This window comes from Lepidochelys olivacea (assembly GCF_965140295.1).
Source record: "Lepidochelys olivacea isolate rLepOli2 genome assembly, chromosome: 15".
NCBI classification, from domain to species: Eukaryota; Metazoa; Chordata; order Testudines; family Cheloniidae; genus Lepidochelys; species Lepidochelys olivacea.
Window position 1 is genome coordinate 24,922,200 of NC_140425.1, and position 22,992 is coordinate 24,945,191.

Here is a 22,992-nt window from a genome sequence, read left to right on the forward strand (position 1 = left end):
ATAAAAACACAAAGCTTACCAACAGAAAAGTGGAATACCAAAGACTAAATAAAATAAAGAAAAAATGCAGATTAGTGGAGCCTGAATGGTTGAATGAGAAATGCAAAAAAATTGAACAAGTGGATAAAGGGAACAAACAAAGTGAGATGTATCAAAAGATAAGAGCCTTCAATGGCAGTAGAAAGATGGAAAATAGAACCTTTAAGGACAAAATTGGACAATATTTCACAGATCCATAAAACATGAATGAGAGATGGCAAGAATGTATTAAGGAACTATATGGTGATTTTAGTCTGGAAAAACCTTAACTAGAGATTAATCAGGAAAGCCTGCTGATAATGGATGGAGAAATCATGGCAACAATAAAGAGACTTCCAAATGGAAAAGCAGTAGGTTGTGATGGAATACTGACTGAATTGTTAAAGCATAGGGGTGAAGCTTTGAAAGCCCTGTCAGAGGTAATAAAGAATAAGCCTGAGACAGGAGAATTGTCAATAGACTTCTGTTTGTATCCAAATCAACTCCCCCCGCATATGCCCCCCCGCCAAATGCTATGAATTGTGAAGTCTATAGAACTATCAGCCTAATATTGTATACCTCTAAGATACTTTTGTGAGTTGTTCAATATTGAATACAAGAAAAGATTGATAAGCAAATAAATGAAGAACAATACGGCTTCAAATGCGGAAGGGGCACGATATGAACTTGAAGCTCATATTAGAAAGATCAGTTGAAATGGGGAAAACAATATATTTGTGGGGTTTTTTGCAGACTTCCAGAAAACATTTGACAGAATCTTCCAGTGCAAATTGCTTAACACAGGAAGATCTGTAAGAATTGATGGATACAAACGCCAAGAAACAAAATCAATTTGTTCTGGAATCAAGATGATTATAATGGGAGATGAATATGAGAATCTAATAGAGATCAAGAGAGGAGTGAGACAAGGTTGTATAATGTCACCAACTTTATTCAAAATTTAGAGTACATATTTGATTAAATTAATTGAAGAAACAGAAGACGGTATTAAAATGAATGGGAAATGGGTGAATAACATTTGCTATGCAGATGACAGCACTGTTGGCTGATTCAGAAGAAGGTCTGATGAAGTTAGTGAAGATTACATATATGAATGTGGCAAAGAATATGGTCTAGAGTTGAATGCAGACAAGACAAAACTAAAACTATAGTGGTATGCAAGAATTTGGGAAAATATGCAAGATTCCAATGAATGAGACATCCATACAGCAAGTGAGAAAATATTGCTACCTAGGAAACATAATTATGAAAGATGGAAGATTGGATATTGAAGTCAGCACCAGAATAGCAAGAGCGAAAGAGATTTTCTGGAAGAATAATCATCTGATGAGAAGAGATATAAATCTGAAGACTAAATTCTGACTCTTAAAAACTTACATTTGGTTTGTGTTTAAATTACAGATGTGAAACGTGGACATCCAAGCAATCGATAATAACTTCAAATTGTGGTATTAGAAGAATTCTGAAAGTATCGTTGATAGAGAACGTAAGCAACGAGAAAGTACTGGAGATGACTGAACTCAGCAAATCCTCGTCATAGATCTTATGAAAAGGAAGATTCGATTCGCAAGGCACATTTGAAGGGGTTCAATGGGTGGGTCAGGGTTACCCATTCTGTTTGGAGGAAAGTTGTTGGCTGAAGAATACGAGGCAGAAAAAGATCTTGGATGGATGATGTGGATCAAAAGGACTATTCATCCACAAAAACATTAGCAGAAATTCCTGGTGAAGCAGCACTAGTTCAGGAAGTAATTGCACTATTTACTTTTCAATATCTTGGCATTAGAATCCTGATGGAAATGAAAGATCTCTACTTGATTTCAGTGTTGGGTGTGAATTTTTTTAAAGTAATTTTGAAAATAAACATTTCAGTTTGTCATCCATTACCATTAGGAGACAAGTCCACTCTGCTGTCCTAAGATTTCTCCCTAATGACAAAATTTAAAGAGCCCTATTTTTTGAATTTTTAAGGCTTCCATAGTTTTTGCAGAAAGCAGAAAATGTGAATCAGTGCTACCTTTATGGCTCTGTTAACTTGCTGAAATGCATCTTTTTGATTTAATAGGTGTTTTTTGGTTGTGTATTTTAATAGAGGGGAAATGGAAGAGCCAGATTCTGCTCTGAAGGGCTCAGCCATTAACTTTGGTATGAGCTTCACCCTAAGTCAACAACAATCCAGTGTCAGATTTTTGGCTTAGATTTGTGTTCATTGATGATTATGAGCCAAGCTGGAGAACTCTGTTGAAATTCAAGGTTCTCTGAACTTTGGGAGTGGTCGGAGATGCACGTAAAAGATTGGCTGTTACAGATACCTTTTTATATATCACTCCACTTGTAATAGGCTGCCTTCTTGTTTGGCCTCGAAAAGTGCTCTGGCTGTCAGGTCTAACTCCAGCTCCAGACCTTCTAATTTACCTTGTTCTCGTAGAACAGGATTTACCTAGGTTTGTCAATGTATGAAATCTATCCCTGTGAAGAGAGTCCATGCAAGGCTTATGCACCACCTACGACCCATTTATGTCATTAAAATAGATCTTGAGAGAGACTTAAATGGTACGTAAGCTTTATGTTAGCCCTCTGAACTTCACACAGAAACTGAGCCTCATGAGTACCTGTGTAAATAGCTTTGTGTGATGATTAGTGCCTGACAGACTCACTTGGCTCCTGGAAATCTTTCAGCTCCTATTTTGTTTACATAACTCTGTCATCCATTCAGTTTGCATGCAAATAACAATGAGGTGTAGGCAACCAGTCTCGTACTGTAAGTTGCAAATAGTTGGTAAAGAACCCTTTGGCTGAAAATGTTTGAATAGCGAGCATGTTCGTAAATCTGAAAACCTGAGAATAATTCACAAATGGGTAAAGGGGCTAAAATCTCACTTAAATACTCTCTCTGACTACACCACCCACGTCTAGGCCCTAAAGCCCTATACTGGAGTCCCCTATTGTATTTTTGTTGTTTGAGGCCTGTTGAGGTATAGATTTTAAGGCCTGAGGTGATTTTTAGAGCAGAGGTTCTCAAACTGTGGCCCGCGGACCACCAGTGGCCCACAACCTCCATTCAGGTGATCCGTGATAGTTCCCTCTAAGGTTCGCGCCTGGGAGGTTGCACACGAGAGAATGAAGGGCCACCCCCTTAATTAGTGGAGCCACGCAAGTGTGGCTCCACTAATTAGGTGCCTGGACCCTGGAGAAGATACACATGTAAGGTGAGGTGGTGGCCTTGAGGGGAATAGGGGGTAGCTGGGAGAAGGTAGTGGGGTGAGAAGAGGGGCTGGGGGGGAATTTGGGACGCGCAGGCCTGCAGCGGCCAGAGAAAAAGGCGACTTTCCCCAGCGCCAGGGCTGCAGCTGCCGGGGAGAGACCCCCCCCCTTCCCAGCTTGAGCTCCGTGTCCGCTGCGGCGGGGGAGAGAGGGCACATCAATCGCATTAGAAAGGTCAGACTGCTGATATTAAAATATGAGTGTGCTTTTATTTGTAGAACAAAAAAACGTTCATTATTTTTTTATATAGCGCTTTTATTCAAAGTGCTTTACAATAGTTAGCTAACGGTACACACAATATTTGGAAAGATCATGAAGTGGTCAGCCGAAACCCTCAGCAATTTTCAAGTGGTCCACGAAAAGAAACGTTTGAGAACCACGGCTTTAGAGGAAATCAAAGATAACCCAGGACATTGAATTCCACCAAAGCAATTCACTGTAGTGCAAGGAATGGTTCTTCTAAACAGACGTCCAATCTTGATTTAAAATCTCTAAGACTTTCATGGCACTAAAGCCACTTTACACACTCTCTGGCTGTGTAAATTACATTACACTCGTTGTAAATAAGACTCAGGTCCAGTGCCCCTTCGTCAACTCCTCTACTGTTTAGTTACCCACACTGTTTAAAAAGCTGAGTGTATTTGTATCTAATCTACACTATATACTGTGTGCAGCATATTCAGTGCTTAAATGTTATATACCACATTGTAGAAATACCTGAGGTAGACAGAGCTAAGAGGTCACCAAATTGAATTGGTTGTGCAGTAAGCCTGGCAGCTGTTTATAAATCACAAATACAGACGATTGTGTCCAAAAGAGAGAGAGAAATTATGCAGCTCCTTATTATTTTTCAGACATGAGGAAAATGCTGCCCTGATTCTCTTTACAACTTGAGTGGCTTATCACCACTTAGCAGCTTGGTGCAGCATAAAAGGAAAACAATTATTAATGAAAAGTCTCCTTTGGAGCGGCCAGTGACCCTAACACACAAGACCTTGGCTGAATTCCATGTTCTACTGCTGTTGACTTTTAACCTTCAGAGATGCACTGAGCCTGGAGAAGAATCAAATGATGGGTGTTTGCTTATAATGAGTGGGATATTGCTCCAAGCCAGCCCTGCTATCTAGGAAGGCTCAAGTTAATGCAGTTCTGCTGTGCGTGATGGAGGAGGGGGGTGAAGGGGAACTACTGTCTGTGCAGAGGGACACCAAACCCTAGGCATGACCCTTTGTCCATGCAGCATGGAGGATGACTTTTGGGGACAGAGAGGAAGGGTGGGTCTGAAAGTGGGGGTCAATATAACCTCCCCTTTGAAGCCAGGGCATGTGCAATCTCCTTCCCCACTGCCTGCCAAGAGCAGAACGTAGAGGTCCCTCAGCCATTTCTACAACTTTATCACCACTTCACACAGAGAAACCAGTCGAGAGGTGTCTGTGAAACAGGAACCCCTGAGTTCTACCAGGCACAATGCCCTGACTCTTTTTAGGTGGAGTAGCAGAGGCAGCTGTAGCTTTCAGTAGGCCGGGCAGCTTCGTAGTCTGCTTCATTTCAGGGATAGCTGAGACACCCCTGCTTTAATACCATGCCAGTTTGAGAAGCTATTGATGCCCTCCTGGGCCGGGTCTGCCTGTGGAGAACCTCACTGTTTAGATTGCATGGGATTTTGTGCTGGTGGGTCCTGAAAATGTATTGTGAGCCAGTTCCCAGAACATTAAAAATGAAAGCACTTGGTGGCAAGAAATGAGGTGGCAGGCCATCAAGACAGATGAGCACTGACCTCCAGGAGCATGTGATGGAGATGCTTACTCTTGAAGAACCACAGCTTCTCCCCGGAACGTGAGGTAGTAGAAAGTGTCCACTAAAGCACCCACTTCAGTTTCTCTTAAATGACGTATATTAAGTACATTAAGGAAATGGTTGGGCCGGAAAGGATATGGAAACCCCCTTTTAACATTCCTTCTGCAATGAAAAGGATCTAGTGTCATGAACAGAAAGGTTAGTAACATCTTCCATATGCCTCGTCTTTTCAGGAAAGGGCATTTTTCTGTTTACAGCATCTTCCTTTTAAATAGTTGAATTGAAATTAATTATGTCATGGCTGATAACACTCCTGCAAAGAGACCGGACTGAAGGAGTCATTGATTTCCCCGTTCACAGCCCGCTCAGCAGCAGTGTGAGTGCTCCATCTTTTAATCTCCAGAATGAAAGGAACAACAGAGGTCCCTGTGGATTTGTATTGTTGTATTGTTGAAAGTGATTATTAGCAGAGCTGAGAGAGCTTGCAGCAGGGCCAGTTCACACTTCATTTAGGTTTATAGGTATTTATTTCTCTATTCCCCTGCACCCCTAAGCCCCACAAGCTCACGAGTCCAAGAACAGCTAATTAAAATGATTTGTTTATTTTAAGTATGCCTGGGTGCAGCTCTGCTCAAAGCCAGAGTAGGTTTATATTTTAATATGGCTGCTTTAAAAATTATTGTTTTCCTTTCCCTTCTCCAGTGCAGAATTCTTCCTCCTCCATAGGCCTGTTTCTACTTTTCCTTTTACTACTGCTCCAGCAAGGTGCTCTGTTCGCAGCCCTGGCAAATGGAGCCCTTGTATTTAGCTGAAAAACAAGCCGAGCAGAGGCACTCGCAGTTCAGGCATTGTCGTGCCTCCTCAATATTTATCTGGAGGGGAATCCTGCTCCACGAGTGAGAAAGTAGTTGTCTCAGTCCTTTTCTGCTGCTCCAATGCTATCTGTCATTTATTTCTATTACAGTAGCTCCTAGAGGATTTGTCTGATAGCGGGGCCCTTGTGCCCTAGGTCCTGTGCATACACATAAGAGACAGTTCTTGCCCAATAGAGTTCTCACTCTGAATAGACAAGACAAAGGGCCAGAGGAGAAATAGAGGCACAAAGTGGGTGTGACTTGCCCAAGGTCACCCAGCTGGCCCACGGCAGAGAGGAGAGTAAAATTCTGGTCTCCTGATTCCCAGCCCAGTTCCCTATCCATGTTGTTGGCTTCTGCACACCTTCGACACCATATTCAAGCTATTCATACTTGTATCTTAGAAAGGGGCCCTTCCCAGCTCTGGGTCTGCCCCATCTCATCCTACACCTTCCTCTCGCTCCTGCTGCTGCACACCACCTTACCTTGCCACTGCTGCCTTTGTTTCTTCTGTGCCCTTATGGCTCCTTGTTTTCTTTCGTGTTGCCCTTGGAACAGTTGCCTGGAGTGCTGTTGGTCCTTTGAAGTGCCCCAGTTATACAACAGTGTCCTCCCCCGCCCCAAACTTTGTGTGTGTGTTCCATTTTGTATTGTCCTGGACTTGTATGGTGAGCTCTTTAGGGCAAGAGTTTGGTTGCAGTGAGTATGCACGGTATGTATCTACAGTGCTGTGCAAAGAATCCACACATTTCCTGGCACTGACTGGGCTAATCGCACCCACTCTCCTGGGCTAATCGCACCCACTTTTAAGATGGCATCAGTTGGCTCCAGCAACCCTGATTCCATCACGAAGGCCTTTCTGGGTGCACATCCCAACCCTGGGGGCTGTCTGCTGAGAGTTATGCTGGCAGCAGGGGTGCCAGGAGCCCAGAGTTTGTTTTTACAATGCCTTTCAAGAATCCAGTTGAGTCTCATTCAGAAGAGATCAAGAATTCAAATCCTTAATATTAGGTTGAGATGTTAACGTTCAGTGTAATTACCCGGCCACTTCTTTTATTTCTATGCCAGGTAGCTGCACAGATCCCCTGCTTTGAAAGAAACACCTTCATCCTTCTGTCTCTCCTTCTCGTTTATTTGTACTTTCCCCTCTCCTGAATCAAACAGACTCATTAACGGAACTGAAGGGCTGGAGATATATATTTTGCTCTGCAGAGAAAAAATATATATAATGAAAGGCTGAAGTTCTTAAAACTGCCTGTAACTGCAAAGATGACTCAATCCCAATATATTCTGTAGCTTGCAGTAAAAAAGGGGTCAATAAGATGGATCTCTGAGGTTGGGAGGAATATATAATTTCAGTCATTAGAGGAATGACAGGCATGCAAAGTAAAACTCTGTGAATTTTGTTGAATGTTTATCTTCCATAATCTTCCTTTCACTCAGTGGAACAAGAACATTGTTGTAATCTATATTCTTGTATTATAGAGTTGAACAAGCAAAATAAGTTATTTTATGGACACCTTTTCAGCTCAGCTGTTTCCATCCAGTCTGCCTCCTAACAATGAATGGAAAATTACGTATTTTACAGTTTCATCCTTTGAAGGTGTGAAATGGATTTAAATACATGTGTGAGTTCTTTGATGGGTACAACACATATCTAGAACTTTTGTTTGATTGTTTCAAACACCAGCTAGAGAGGAAATTTTGCATCCCGGGTACACCAGGTTTTCTGATAAATAGTGAAACTTTATCACAGGAGATTTCCATCTGTGTAAGTTTAACTGCATAAGTATCTTTTGTTTTAGTTTAGGGCAAAACTCTGGTAGCAAAGCTTTAATATTTATTAGTCTCTTTGAAGAGTGGCTCATCTTGGAGAATTGACTTTGTAAAAATGACATGAGTGGGTTCTGTGTTTATTAGCTAATGATTCTCCACAGTAAAAGTCAATAGGACTTAGGCTCCTAAAGGGTATGTCTACACTGCTGTAAAAAACCCATGTCAGTGAGTCTCAGAGGCTGGGATAATTGACTTGGGTTCACTGGGCTTGGGCTGCAGGGCTAAAAGTTGCAGTGTAGACAGTCTGGCTCAGGCTGGAGACTCACCCACCTCACAGGGTTTCAGAACCTGGGCTTCAACCCAAGCCTGAACATCTCCACAGCCACTTGGGCCCTGTAGCCTGAGCGCCGTGAGCTCGAATCAGCGGAGCTGGGCCAGCAATGGCCAGGCCATCACATGCCTTTTATTGCAGAGTAGACATAGCCTTAAGTGTCTGTCACTTCTGAAAATGGGTAACTTTTTTCAAAATCACTATCGCATTCCAGGATGACATCCAGACTAGTGCGGGCAGGGTTGTGTCACCGCCTGCCCTTTAACCTTGGGGGCCTCACAATGCTCTGCTTTTGCAGCTCCCAACCAGGGCCACTCACAAAAAGCATATGGGTCACACCCTGAATGCCTGTGTCTAGCCACAGCCCTGGTGCAGCAGCTCTGAGCCCAGCAGCCTGTCAGCAACACACTAGCCACATTCTGGTTACACTTCCACCAGCCTCGGTTACTATTTGCAGGGTGACCCCAACACACTCAGTTTATTAATTCACCCAGAACCACATCTGTATTTAATCAACAGAGCATCAATTGAGTGTAGACACAACCAATGTTCTAGGGATGTTCTGAACACACCAATACAGTCCTGCAAGCAATTGCCAAAGACTGTCAGTGAGTGTGATAGGATGTGCTCCCCACACTTGCCCTGAAAGGGTTATTGTAGGCCAAATGGGCCAGTTAACCTATTAGGCTGCTGGGGGGATGGGGGTGACTGCGATATTTAAGCTGAGAGGAAAGCCCTAATTACTCATCCATGCAGGAACAGGCTGGGCCTCTGTAAAACCAGGGAGCTGGTAGCAGAAAGGGCCGCAGGGAAGAAGACAGGTTGTCTACATATTTTCAGGGTTTTTTTTCAATGTGTATACACCTTACACTGGGCTTGGATCTTGCAAACAATGAGATTTCCCCCAACAGGATACATTGCGAGTTAATTCTAATAGAAGTATGCAAACTCTATTCTACCATCAATGTAGAATGCTTTGTATGATCCATATTGTATATAAATTAATAGTATCCTATAGCATGATAACAATGTCTCTTCTCTGTCCACTTTCCAATGGGTTAATGCAATTTCCACAATAGAATTCCTTTCAAAATGCCATAATAAATGGCCCAAGCTTAAAATTATGTAATAATTAAGGTCCAGATTTTGCAACACTTTCATTGGTGAGCACTTATTCACACAACTTCCCATTGACTTCACTAAGACTATTTGTGTGAGGAAAGCGCTCTTTCATGGATGAAATTAACCCCTATGCAGAGGAGCATGCCTGAAGTCTACTTAGAAGGATGTTTAGTGGTATTGTGCTGGCTTTCTGCCCCTAACATGAGCACACGCTAGCCCTTGCTATTTAGCCAACATGGATCAATGCTAAAAACCTCCTCTCCAGAAGCCTGGAATTCAGATGCAGAGCAGCTGATCATGTAGGCTCCATTTGTGCTCAGTGACTTAAGGGGTTAACTCACTTAAGTTAAAACTCACTAGTTTCTCTGCACTAACTTCCTGTGTGGACACTCTTTCTGTGCACAGAGAGCCTGTGTGCATGTTAGCTTAATGCACTTTGGAAGGGTATTAAGCTAAAACGTGTGGGGGCACTCTTAGTGTGCAGTAAGAGTGCACTAAATCCCGGGGTGGACAGAGTAGCTAGTATACTTCAAATTCACACTCTAGATCCCTGCGCACTAACCCATGTAGACAAACCCTCAAACTCCCATTAGAAATACATTATTGGAAATGAACGAACATGAAACAAGACTTTATTCTGATAACATGTCACCAGAGGATGCTGATGACTGAGTGGTTGTGGGGCCAAAGCAAAAACTACGTACAGAGAAGAGAAGAATTTTTTTTGGGGGGTGGGAGAATTGCATTCTTCCTTTTAGTGACTTTTTTAAACTGCTTATTCTGTGAACTCCAGTATAAGTGTTCTTTTTCAGCAGTCTTTGTTGCCAGTCATTTACATAAACAATGGCAGTAGTCCAGTCATTTTTCTTCCATTGACTGCTCACGGGAGTTGAAGATCACTCCCTACTAAAAACAGAACACTAGTGCACACTGGGTTTAGTTATTGCAGTTCATTGTTTTATGTGTCTTCTCCCTCCCCCTCCTCAAGCTAACTCTGGCAGATTTATTTCTCTTGCTGTGTTATAGCATGGGGATTCAGCTTTGGTTTGTTTATAGAGGGTGGCCTTTGCTGACATCGCAAGGCCAATAATGGGCCACTCAGCAAAATCCTGATGCCTTCCAGCACTCATTAGTGTAGAGGTTTGGGGTTTTTTCCCCCTCTTCTTTCTCTCACTTGATTAAGCTGTTGAAACACCGAGCCAACAGATCATGTCCAACCTATAAATACCCAAGCAGAATGACTTCTTCCTTTATATATTCAGAAACTTGGTTACATATATATACTTTATATTGGCTGATGGAGAGCAATAGGCATCAGATCATGGGATTTTCAAGTGCCTTCTGTTCTTCCTGATGGCCCAAAAGGATTGTTTTGGTTGGCACGTTGCCTGTCCTTCTAGGCTTCCTTTTGATGTTCTCTCCACATATGGCCTGGCTGTCATTGTAAAAGACAACCAACATCTGTGAGGGTGGGATTAGCGATCCGTTCTTGAGACATTTGCCAGTACGAGCGTGCCAGGCACCAAGAGGGCCTATTGCAGCAGCTAGCATGCTTTTCAGCAGTAGAAGAATGTCTTCTGGGGATGAGCAAATACTATAATGGCAAGGCTGTTTCCAGTAATAAACAGATAGGAAGCAAGTCCCATTTACTGGCTCTTGACATCCCTGCCATCTGTCATCATTTTATGGATTTTCAGATTCATTGGAGTGCTTATTAATCATATAGGGGGAGATTATGGTGCACTCTTGGTACCTGTGCAAGGGAGGAAGGTGGGGGAGGAAAGCGCCTCTAATATTCCTGCTCTGACTAGATAAGCTGTAGATGACAGCACCGGGGAGACAACAGCCCCCCTAATGCTGGAGCAGAGAGGAAAGCAGGTACCAGATTGTGATGCTCTGATACTTAGTCAGCTTCTTGGGCAGCAGAACTATGGGCTTCCCTTTCTCAGGGCTTATGGTAACTCCACAGTCAAGCCCAAATAAATGTATATTTAAATAACTGAATAGCCGGCACCATGTCACTGTTCGCTGATATGGTTGTAAAATCAGAGGGGAAAGCAGTGTGTTTTCCACATATGTTAGATACTGTATGAAGAGCACACCTTGCAGTGTATGGTCTTTGACAACACATAAACTGTATTTAAAGTGTTCAGTGAAACAGGCCAACTCATGATAGTTCAAGTACGTTGATGGGCATGATGTTGAAGAATATAGAAAATAGGTGATCACAGCACTTGTTTATTATTTTCATACTGTAGACTGACTGTCAGGAGTAAGGATCCACTGGCTTACCCCCGAGGCAGTCTGATGAGCAGGGCTGGTCCCAAATTGAGCCATTTGATTGGCCCAATTCCCCCTCCCTGATTGGCTGAGGGGATCATCAGACTTGCTCTTAAGACCAGCGGCAGGGTGCTGGCTGCTCAAACTCATGGCCGTATTAACTTCTGCCTTTTTCCAGCCTTGGACCCAGCTCTGCTCCTGCCTTGTTTCACTCCAGGTAAACTGGTTCTAGCCTCGATCCAATTCCTGACTGGTTTTCATCCTAGGCTCTGTCACCTGGCCTCTGACTCCAGCTCTGACGCTTGGCTCTGAATTCTGCTCTACCCATTAGGAATGACTGCCCACATGGCTGACACTGACTGTTTCCCCCCCCAAAATAAAATGTGCTTGCTGTATGGGCTACTGTTCATTTAATGGACATTTTAGTTTAAAACAAAAAAAACCCCAAGCACTTTAAAACAGGATTTGCAAGGGTTCCCTAGTCCTTTTACCTCCTTAAATTAATCAAGGAAGTTGTTTTGCTATTAGTTTTTCATAAGTTTATAATCTAATTCCTCGTCACTGGCAACATGTGGGTAAATAATGCCAGCATCAGGAAAGCGTGAAGATGCGGAAAGAGTCGGGAATTCTTTATATTTGAAATTATTCTTCTAAGCTTTCAAAATTGGATTCAATTGAACAAATTATTGGAAAGAGAAAGCAATAGCTTAACCTAGCTTGAAACAGATCCATGCATAAACTACAAAGTTTACTACTGCTTCCTACACTGCTTGAGAATTTGAAAATATACCCGAGTGACGAGCAGCTGAGGAGTTTTGCCAGCAATTAATTTCCGCCGCATCTCTGCCCTCAATCATTTTTAATGGTTGACTCTGCAGAGATCCACAGATATGGCTTCAAAGGGCTGGATTCTTCAGTCTGCTAAGTTCTCTTTACAGTTTTCACACAGTGCAAAATGGACTTAAACTGGCTGTTGAATGTTCTGGAGATTCCTGCATAGGGGGACTCTCCAACCAGTGTAAAAGTGATGGGGGTGACTCAGCGGCCAGCTTCATCACCTGCCACTCCCTCCTCTGCCAGATGTGTGCTGACAAGTGTAAAGGGGAGGGGACCTGTTAGGGGAGGGAAAGGGAAATGGGTCAGGGAGGGAGGGGGCTTAGCCAGAGAGATGAATGGACAGAAAGAGTATGAAGTTGTGAGGTTCTACTGTATCTGGTTGTCTGTTGGGGGTGGGGGGGGATGTTATCCATTAGTAGCACCACTTAAATCTCCCCCCTTCAAGCTTTAACTTGGGCCAGGCACACCAGAGATTGAGCAGAGATTGGCACCCTGTCTGCAATGACTGATCCTTACAGTGGAGAATTGAGTCAAAGGCTCTCTCTTTGCGGCAGCCTTACAGTGCTGGCAAATGACAATATCTTCGTTAAAGCCAGTAGGTCAGAGCCTCAAGGCAGTAAATCAACGCAGAGCCACCCACCTGTACGGAGCACTTGCAGCACTGCTCTAGATCAGTATATAAAGTAAATAGTTAGAGTGCCAGTAGACGGCACTCAAGAATACGAAGCACAGTTCCAAAGTTTGTTATTTGGAATGGCAAATTAGAGCCTTGCACTGCGTCGCGGCGTCAAGGTGGGGGACCGAAATCTATGAAACAGTCTCTCAATGTGCAGCAGCAGTCAAAAAAGTGAACACGATGTTAGGAACTACGAGGAAGGGGACTGATAATAAGGAAGAAAATATCATAATGCCACTATGCCGGCACCCTGAATACTGCCTGCAGTTCTGGTTGACCCATCTCAACCAAGGTATATTAGAATTGCAAAGGGAACAGAGAAGGGTAACAAAAATGATTAAGGTTATGGAACAGCTTCCATAAAAGACTGGGACTGGTCATCTTAGAAAAAGAGATGACTAAGGGGGAAGGGTTGAAAGAGGTCTATACAATTGAGTGGTGTAGAGAAAGTGAATAGGGAAGTGTTATTTATCCTTCACATAAGACAAGAACCAGGGGTCACCTGTTGAAATTAATAGGCAGCACATTTAAAACAAACAAAAGGAAGTTCTTCTTTGCAGAACACACAGTCAGGCTATGGAACTCATTGCCAGGGGATGTTGTGAAGGCCAAAAGTATAACTGGGTTCACAAAAAAATTAGAAAGTTCATGGAAGGCGGCCATTGATGGACCTATTAGCTAAGATGGTCAGGTAGACAATCCTGTGCTCCACGTGTCCCTAAACCTCCAACTTCCAGAAGTTGGGACTGGACAACGGGGGATGGATCATTTGTAATTGCCTTGTTCTGTTCATTCCCTCTGGCACTGGCCATTGTCAGACGGGATACTAGGCTAGATGGACTATTATCCTGACCCAATATGACCATTCTTAAGACTTCCTCTTTACAGCAGCTCTTAACAAGTTCTAAACAATTTTCATCAGCTGAGTTTCTGACCTCTCTAGTGCTTTACTTATAATATTATAGCACACACATTTAGCCCAAGTTAGACAAGCGAAAAGGAATTAGTTCTCCCTAAGGTTCTCAGCAGGTCATTTCCATCCTGAATCTCACTATTGCAATATCAAAAATCTAGGTATTTGGATGTTTGCAGTCTGTGCAAAATGATTTCAAAATACTGTAGAAACAACCTTGAGTAAGATGATAAAAGGACACAATAACTTGTTATTAGCAAAAGAGTGGTTTCTATTTTTATCCTTCCCAAACCTGTTCAACTGAAGAATAGAAAAATGGCTGGAAAAAATGGGAAATTATTATTAAAAAAATTATAAGAATATTCCATTCAAAGGGCAATTTCACATCATATCGATTAAGAAGCCTGTGTGTGTGTGTACATTTATACTGGGTCAAATTCATTCCTAATGCAACTATTTATTTAACTGGAGTGCATCAGTGAGTTATGCCAGGGCTTAATTTGGCCCACTTTTATTGAAATATATTGATACCTGCTCTTAACTCAAACACAAATTGGTCATGCTGTGAGTTGTGCAATGATCATTAAAACCCAGGAGTTCCTTTGTGTAGAACACTACGCCACATTTCCCTTAAATCTTTTTAGCATACAATAGCTGAAACACACCAGCAATCAGTCTTTAAGAATTCTGCAGCTGATCTTTCCAACCATCTCTAATTCCCATTTCAGAGCAATAGAGACAATTTTTTCCCTGCAAAAAATGCTTTCTCAAGATAAGCAACATTAAAATAAATAACGTATTAATCCTCTGCTACTTTTGGGATCTGTGACTCAGCACTTAGATGCAACTTTCTTGCTGAGTAGAAATATAAGAGAGTGTGAGGGCAGGAAATCCACCTCACCAGGCCATGAAGTTGGAGATGCTCTGAGAAGGCTACTGCAGCCCAAAAGACCGGATTGGCCTCTGAATGCCCTTATTCAGCACCTCACAGGACAAGGGATTGTGCAGCAATGATTCATGTGGCGCCATCCTTCCGCTGCTGCTGAGGAAATCTGAGTGCACACCACTCCAGAGTATACAGCTTCTGCATGATGTTCCCACATGCACCTCCCTTTGCACAGAACCTTATCAGTTCCACTGCCATCAGCCTTCCACAGCTATGGACGTGGGGCTGGATTTTCTCCTTAATTCACTGCCAGAGGTTAAAGTAAAATGTCATCTGTGCCTAGTGGACTACGGTCAGTGGAATTACTCAGGCTGAATTCAGCCCATATCAGACAACCAGTACGAACCCACACGTTCTTCGCTGTTTTGTGTTAATGATATTGGCTAATACTGCAGTGAGCAGTAGCCGTGTCAGTCCCAGGATATTAAAGAGATAAGGTGGGTGAGGTAATATCTTTTATTGGACCAATAGAGCTCTGGTGGAAGATAGGGTACTTCCACATTTAGAGGGATACTTTAAAACTGGTACATCTCACTTCTCTTGGCAGACTCAGGGGTGGTTGTCTGTCTAGTGCATAAGGTCATGCTCACCTAGCAGGTGCATGGAAGTTCATCTTTTTTTATTGTCCATATCAGCACTAGCAACACAAATGATTACCTGCTGGGGAACATAATTTATCAAGAATAATTGCAGATAGCACAGTTGATGGGTCTATGTTAGGGGAGAACTGAAGCAGAATATTAGGCCTTAGGACATCATCAGTCTTTACCTGGATTTCCCTGTGGAGTTATCTATGGAGTGAATTAATGACAGGCTGTGACTAAAATAAGCAGATGCCTTTGATCTACCTAAATGGGACCTTCTCCCTGAAATTTATATGCTCAATATTTATATTATACTGAAATAGTGAAGGCCTCCAGTATAAAAAGTTGGCTGCCATGCAGTTTATTGCATCTCATGCCTTGAGGTCACGACATAATTTAATATCATAAAAATGAAATATTACATACATGGGCTAAATAGCAAACATGCTAAGTGATTTATCTGTGAATTTCCTTGAGAAAGAGAAGCCTCACAACTGTCTTGAAGATGTAGAGCAAGGTAAATCGATTGCTGCATTCTATTCTCTGGTACCAAGTAATAATGCAAACTACACAAAAATCATTACATGAAAGGGAAATCCCATCACAAGGATAGGAAATTACTGAACATTTAGAGTCAGGTAACAAATTAGAGAGGGAAAATTTCTGTGTCATCTTCTACGTTCCTCGGGCAAATATACCAAATAGCAATCCGTTCTTCAACTTGTATCAACACTATGATGAAGTGTCTGTATCATTCCTTTCATTTACAGTGTGCCATACAATAATTTTCTATATGCAGGAAAAAGATAAAACTAGGAAACAATTTGTAGCGATTGCGAGCCTGGAATAACCTTTGTATAAGGTATACTATGATGGTGTTAGATATAGTAGTTAGCAACCTATTCCACCCGCTCCCGTCTAGCTTGGCCTTGGCCCCTCTCCCATTGAACAACGTGGTAAGAGTAGAGTGATCACAGTCACCTAGCATGTAATTGGGGCTGTAACCCTCAGGTAGAAAACATCTGATCTAATCCATTTGTGAGATGGGCCACATCTACCCATGGCATGGGAGCTAGCTCTTACTCTGGATCTGTAGGAGAGCTTTTTCAAAGCTTGGAGTGAGTTATTTGTGTCCACAGGTCTTGTTCTGTCTGCTTTAGTGATAGGCCATTGCTGTGAAGTTTGGATCTGGGTGTGAATCCACGCTTCTCCAAAGTTTTGGTTTGGTCCTGTCTCTAATCCACTAATTTATTCTGGACATCTCAATGTTTGTCTGTCACCTCAACCATGTATACAGGATGAAGGCCAGCAGAAGATTTAAGCTCTGGCACTTAAGTCCTTGCAAAGCCTCCTTTAGGACCTTTTGGACTTAAACCCTTTTAAGTGGATGTAGGTGGTCCATGGGTCTTCTGCTAGTCCTCTGAAGAGGGGGTGAATTTCACCTACAAAGCTTTACAGTATGTAAAATGCATTCTCTAAACAAATCACTTTGCTGCTTATGTTCAGGCATGGCTCTAGCAGTGTGCACTTCAATCACCATGTGCTGCCATCTGACAAAACAATCTTCTCACCATCAGAAATATTACCGTGCCGCTCCGTGTTGATGAGGATGTAGTTTTAAATACCTGCATGTCATTATCTTTCAGCTAATGCATTTGAACTGCACTGTTCCAAATACAATGAGCGTTCTGTGTTTGAACAGAAATTTGAGTAGCAAAGGGAGTATTTCAGACTGCGGACACAAATAAATAAACAGAGACACCCATTTAAGGATATTTAATCAAGAAAAATATTCTTATGACTTCACCCTTTTTCTCCCTACCTTTCAAGATCACTTTCCTGTATTCAGACTCCCTCATAATGATTCTTAGACATGCACTTTAGAATCCCTAGTAGCAGGTTTTATGCCAATTAGTTGATGGGTTTATGATAAAGGAAGCTGCAGACTGTTCTTACACTCATCAGCTCTCTGGGGAAATCCCTTTTTTCCAAACCAGTATTCCTCTCTAGTCCCTTTACATTGCTCCTGCATCGATAATGGATTATATACCTCACAGAACCAGTGAATATGCTAACATGAGGGAGCTCTCTAAGCAGTCCACTTCTGTCCAGTCCACTTCTACTACCCCGGCTTAGAGGCCATATTCATAACCTAAGAACCAATGTGGTCTGGAGACAGTTTTACAAACCATGTTTAGAAGCCAGTTATGTCCCATCCATAATGGTTACTCAAATTGTGCTTTGTTTTTTTTAAACCTGGTTTAGCCAAATGTTTCCTTTTGTGTAGACAAGGCCTTACTCTTTATATGTAATCTTTTCATGCCACAATAGCCCTGATTTCAACTGAGACAATTTAATTCGCTCCCCCCCATGCAAAAAAAATCATAAAATCATATATCTTGAATTGTAATAATGTCAAAGTTTCTTCTTGTAGAATAACGTTCACTGTCGAAGAATAAATTCTCTCAATAACTAGTACGAGCAGGTTTCACTGATGGTGAAGTTCTTCTGTCTTAAGATAGTAGAAATTGTTTTATAGATAACCCATTGTTTCTTTCAGTTGGAAATAGGTTAGCCAGAGTAGTGGGACTAGAATTTCTGCTCTAACTGTCTGCCTTTTCTATCATTTTTTTCATGTGTAATGGACAGACAGTAAGAAGCACAATGAGACCCTCAGACTGTTGGCTATAGCTTCAAATATATAGAAATGTATATTCATAGAATAAACAAGAATTTCCACTAATGTAAAGTCCATCAATTTCCCTGAAGGTAATGGGATACTTCATGATGATATAACATCTGCATTGAAGGATGTGGTGTTGGTGGTTGTTGTTGTTGTTACTTTACTCTGGTATGTGGGTGTGCATGGCACTTTACAAAGAGAATTAAAGACACAATTCTTGCTCTGCAGAGCATATCATCTAAGGTAATTGGATCTGCCTTTGCAACCATGCAGATACATTTACAGTAAATTTATTTCCCCACAGGCATAAGAGTTCACCTGTGCAGATCCGACTGCAGGATGACTGCCTATTATAGCTACAAACAATTGAATGTGGTGCAGGAAGAGATACTATCAGCCAAAAGGGGGAGAGGGTCCCTTAAGAGGGAATGTGTATGACGAAGTGAGAATCTGCCTGCTGATTATGGTTAGAAGCAGCAGTGGGAAAGTGGGATATTTCTAAACATGCTGCGTAACAGAATTTTCCACATGCAACCTGTGAAACAAACTTCTTAGGTTTCTTTAAGTCTTGGGAGAGCAGGAAAAGAAGCCTGGAACTGAGTAAAGAAGCAAAATGTTGCAAGCTCCTGTGTACTGTTTTATTTAGTTTTAAACACAAGCCTAAGTGAATCGTAGAGAGACTTTTTGACTATAGTTAAGGTTGTAACCAATTTTCCACTATAATTGTATGAAATGTCATTGTACTTCCACTATTAACAACCAAGGCCAAGTTCAGCCTAGATGGAAGTGGGTACCACTCCATTGATTCCAATGGAGATGTACCTGCGTAAGGCATCTCTGTATGGACCCCACAGGCCATGATTTTCTTCATAATGGGACCTAGACTATGGACCCATGGGAGGTTTGCCCATGAAGAAAAGGCCCATGTAAGGCTGCTGTGGAAGCTATGCTTTACATAGCTCTCTAATTCTATCAACACATGCCTTTCTTCCCATAAATATTTAAATTCTTGTCTTGATGGGTCTACACTGTGAATAGCTGGGCAGATAAACCACAAAATAGGTTACTGTACAATAGGAGACACAAATTAGATGTGAGAATACCACCGTTAATCTTTTCTTGACAAGGTAAACTACTGGCAGGCTCAACTGTTGTTTAGATCTGTTTATTCTGTCAAAGTGAAGTATCAGATAAGAGAAGTCTTTTGAGCCTTTTGAATGCAAGCTCATAAGAGAATTAACGAGTTTCCGCTTAAAGGCACTCATCCCATCACTGATAGAAATGCAGATGACTGGGGAATGTTCAGAGACCCTTGATGGTTTTTTTTGTCTTCTTCTGCAGCATAGGGCATGGGTCACTTGCTGGCTCAAACTAGGGTAAAGGATGGATTCTCTGTAATGTGAAGTCTTTAAATCGTGATTTGAGAACTTCAGTAACTCAGCCAGAGGTTATGGGTCTATTATAAGTGGGAGTGGGTGAGGTTCTGTTGCCTCCGACATGCAGGAGGTGAGACTCCCAATGGTTCCTTCTGGCCCGAAAGTCTGAGACTTCATCTATTCACAAAGCTTTTAAAGGTGGGTTTTAAAGCAAGCTAAAAACTGTAGTGAGATAGAGTGAATTTGTTTTCTCCCATGGGCTTATTGCTCTTGGTGATGTGAGCTTAATGTTCCAAGTAGTTACAGAGATTCAACTTGACAAAAAAGCTAAAAGATACTAACACTTTTTTTTAATGCAAAAGGGTACAATTACAATAGCAAAGTGCTTGCAGGGAGTTCCTTTGACTGTGGGCCTCTACAGCAGCAAATGAGGTAGTTACATTAAGTAATCACGAACTCCTTACTGGGCATCATCAAGGAGCCTGAATAACTGGAGGTCTTCATTCCTCTCTAAATTGACCTGATCTGAAGCCCATTGAACTCAGTGGGAGTCCTTCCATGAGTTTTGGATCTGGCCCAATGTCCCAATTACGTGACTTTTATATGCATGCTGTAATGGCCAAAGTGCAATGCCCATGCATGAAATATTCAGAAGTGTCATGACCATGCACGAAATATTCAGGAGTGTCATTAACTAGGCGTTTCCTTGCATGAAAACTTGAATATTTGCCCTGTGAGTCTTCCATGCACAATCCTTTCACTTTTACCAATACAGGACACATTGACAGGAGAATAACTCTTGCTGTTGTCATTAAAGCAACTGTGCCTTGGACACATGCCTCCCTGTATTAGGTCTTTTCCAGGCATGTTATGATCCTATTAACTCTTTTTGCCAGATGCTCAACTAGTGTAAGGCTTCATATAAGTCAGTAAGTTTATGCTGATTTACACCAACTGAGAATCTGCCCCATTGAGCCTATTCCTCTACAAGGGTGAGCTAGAGGTCTTTGATAGAGGAAGAGTTGACTTTCTCCACTACAGAAGTATATTACTTAAAATTTAGACAAGTGAGGTGTTTTTTTTTTAAAATACTCCACTGAGTTACTAGATGAGATGTCAAATGGTTACCATGGTACAACACTGTACAAAACTGTAAAATTACAATATTTAAGATTGCCTGCGGAACAAATACATTTGGTTCCTGTCCTCTGTACAATGTCTTGCTGACTTTGATGTGATTATGTAATTTGCACATTTCAGAATTCAGATATAATTTTTTCCCATTAATCTGTCACTAACTTCCACTGATGAGTGGATTTGCTAATTCTGGGGCCAGTCCTGCAGCCCCTATGCAAGTCAATGAGAGCTCTGCCTTTTAAAAATTACTAGAAATGTCATGTACCTTTTGAGTAGTCCCACTGAAATCATGTGAGTAAGATCTTGCAGGATTGGGATATCAGAGATCTGTAAGGGAAAATAAGTCTCCTTCATATAACAAACAATAGGACCATTTGATGCAAACAATAATGTTTGGTGTTCTTCTTTACACGTTATCTGCATCTCTCCTTCAAGAATTTTCTGTCCTTCAGCCTTACAATGTGATTCATCCTTTACAAAATGATTAATTCTTTCAGTGGAATGAGTTTTGTTGTTCACTGTGGCTCCATGAAGCTCACCTGTATCAGAAAGCAAAGAACTTTGTTTGTATTGCAATTCTGATATGCCTAACTGTATATCAATAGTAATTCTAATTAAGTCTGGAGTAAGCCTGATTCTCCACTGCTTTCCAGCTTGAATAGTGTTTTCCACCTGTGTAAAATACGATTGAATCAAAATGGTAGTGGTTTACGCCCACTGTTGCACTCCCTTTGTTTGCACAGGTGTAAATAGCTATACCAAGTGCAAGTCAATGGAGAATCGGGCACAATAAATTTACTTGAGTGTAAATATGATGTGAGAGGAAAACCAGTCTGAGTCTGACAGATAATGTTGTTCTCATGACAATTTTGCTTTTATGAGGTTTCTTTCTTGCAGTTAGTAATAAATTGCTTTGTTGAAAAAGCCAATATTACATAGAGTGGCCAATCAACATCTAGACAAGCAGCATATTTACCTAGGGAAAGAGGGACGTAATTTTCCACTGTGAGTACCCATGAAGGGTCGAAAACCATTGCTACCCAAACTATGCACATGACCGCAGGAATCATGTAAAACAAAGGCAGTTTGAGAGAAGACACATAGGCATTAAAACAATTGAGCTGTTGTCTTGTTTCTGGAAAGGACATTTTATTAACATGGGAAAGTTTGAGGTTGGGAGTGAGGGGATGTAATCTGTATTAAGTTTTGTGAGAGTTGAGGTGGGGACATTTTAGTTCTGTGGCTTGGTTTCTCTCGGGGAGGGAAAGGTAGTTGGTTTGTTGCTGCTGTTTCCATCTCTGTCGCATCATGTTTTTAGTAATTTGTCAAGGGCACTTAGAGCCTGAGAGAGAGGTGTTAGATGCTGAAATTAAAGTAAGTATTTGAAGTAAGTAAAGCCAAAGAAATGGAGGTCATTTAGGACATTTGCTGCTGTACCGTGGTAACATTCGCCTTCCTACTCTGGTAGGTCCCAACCAGTTCAGATATTTTGGAGGAGGGGATGCAAATTCTGCTCCCTGATGATCACTCTATTCACTATCCCACAAAGGGACTCCAGGTCTCCCTCAACTGGGGAGTCTCCCCTCTCTCTTACCCACACAGTACATGAGCCGGTGCTGCTCGGAGGCGAGTTCTCGGCAGACTCTCCTGTGCTTCACTGTACAAGAACAGACTTGTTGTATGGCAGGATGCAACACCATCTGACCCAGCCACTCCACGGTTTGGATGGAGGGGTGGCCAGGTCGGATTTCAGTGGCATTGTGACCATGTAACCAGAACTATGCTCCAGACTGCTCTGCAGCAGCGGTACTGATTTAATATGGGATCGCTACTTAAAAATGCTCCATTATGCTCGTCACTGTCTATGCACAGGGTAAGAGAGCATCCCTGCCCTGAAGAGCTTGCACTCAAAATAGAAAAGCCAGATAAAAGGTGAGCGAGAGGGAGTATTGTTTGTTTCCATTTTGGAGACTGGGAACTGAGGCCCAAAGAGAACAGATGACTTGCCCAAGATCCCAAAAGAAGTCTGCACTAAGGGCCTGGAAGTTAAACCCAGATCTCCTGCATCCCAGTCCAGTGTCTCAACCACACAACCATTCTTCCGGTCATCTTCTTCATGCCAGGGCATCTCCTAGTTTTCTGGCTGCTAGTTCCTGTCATTTCCTTCAATGAGGGCATGCAGCCAGTGGCTGGAATATTCAAACATTGCCTGTCGTTCTGCATCTGTCCCTCTGTTTCCAAAACAAGTCAAAACAAAACAATATTCACTTCTTGGCCAATAAGCCAAGAGCCACTCTGAAGTTGTTCTACACCACATCTGTGTCTCCCCTCACATGTGCATTTTTTCTTTTCTGAAGAGAGAAGCAGCTCATGAGGC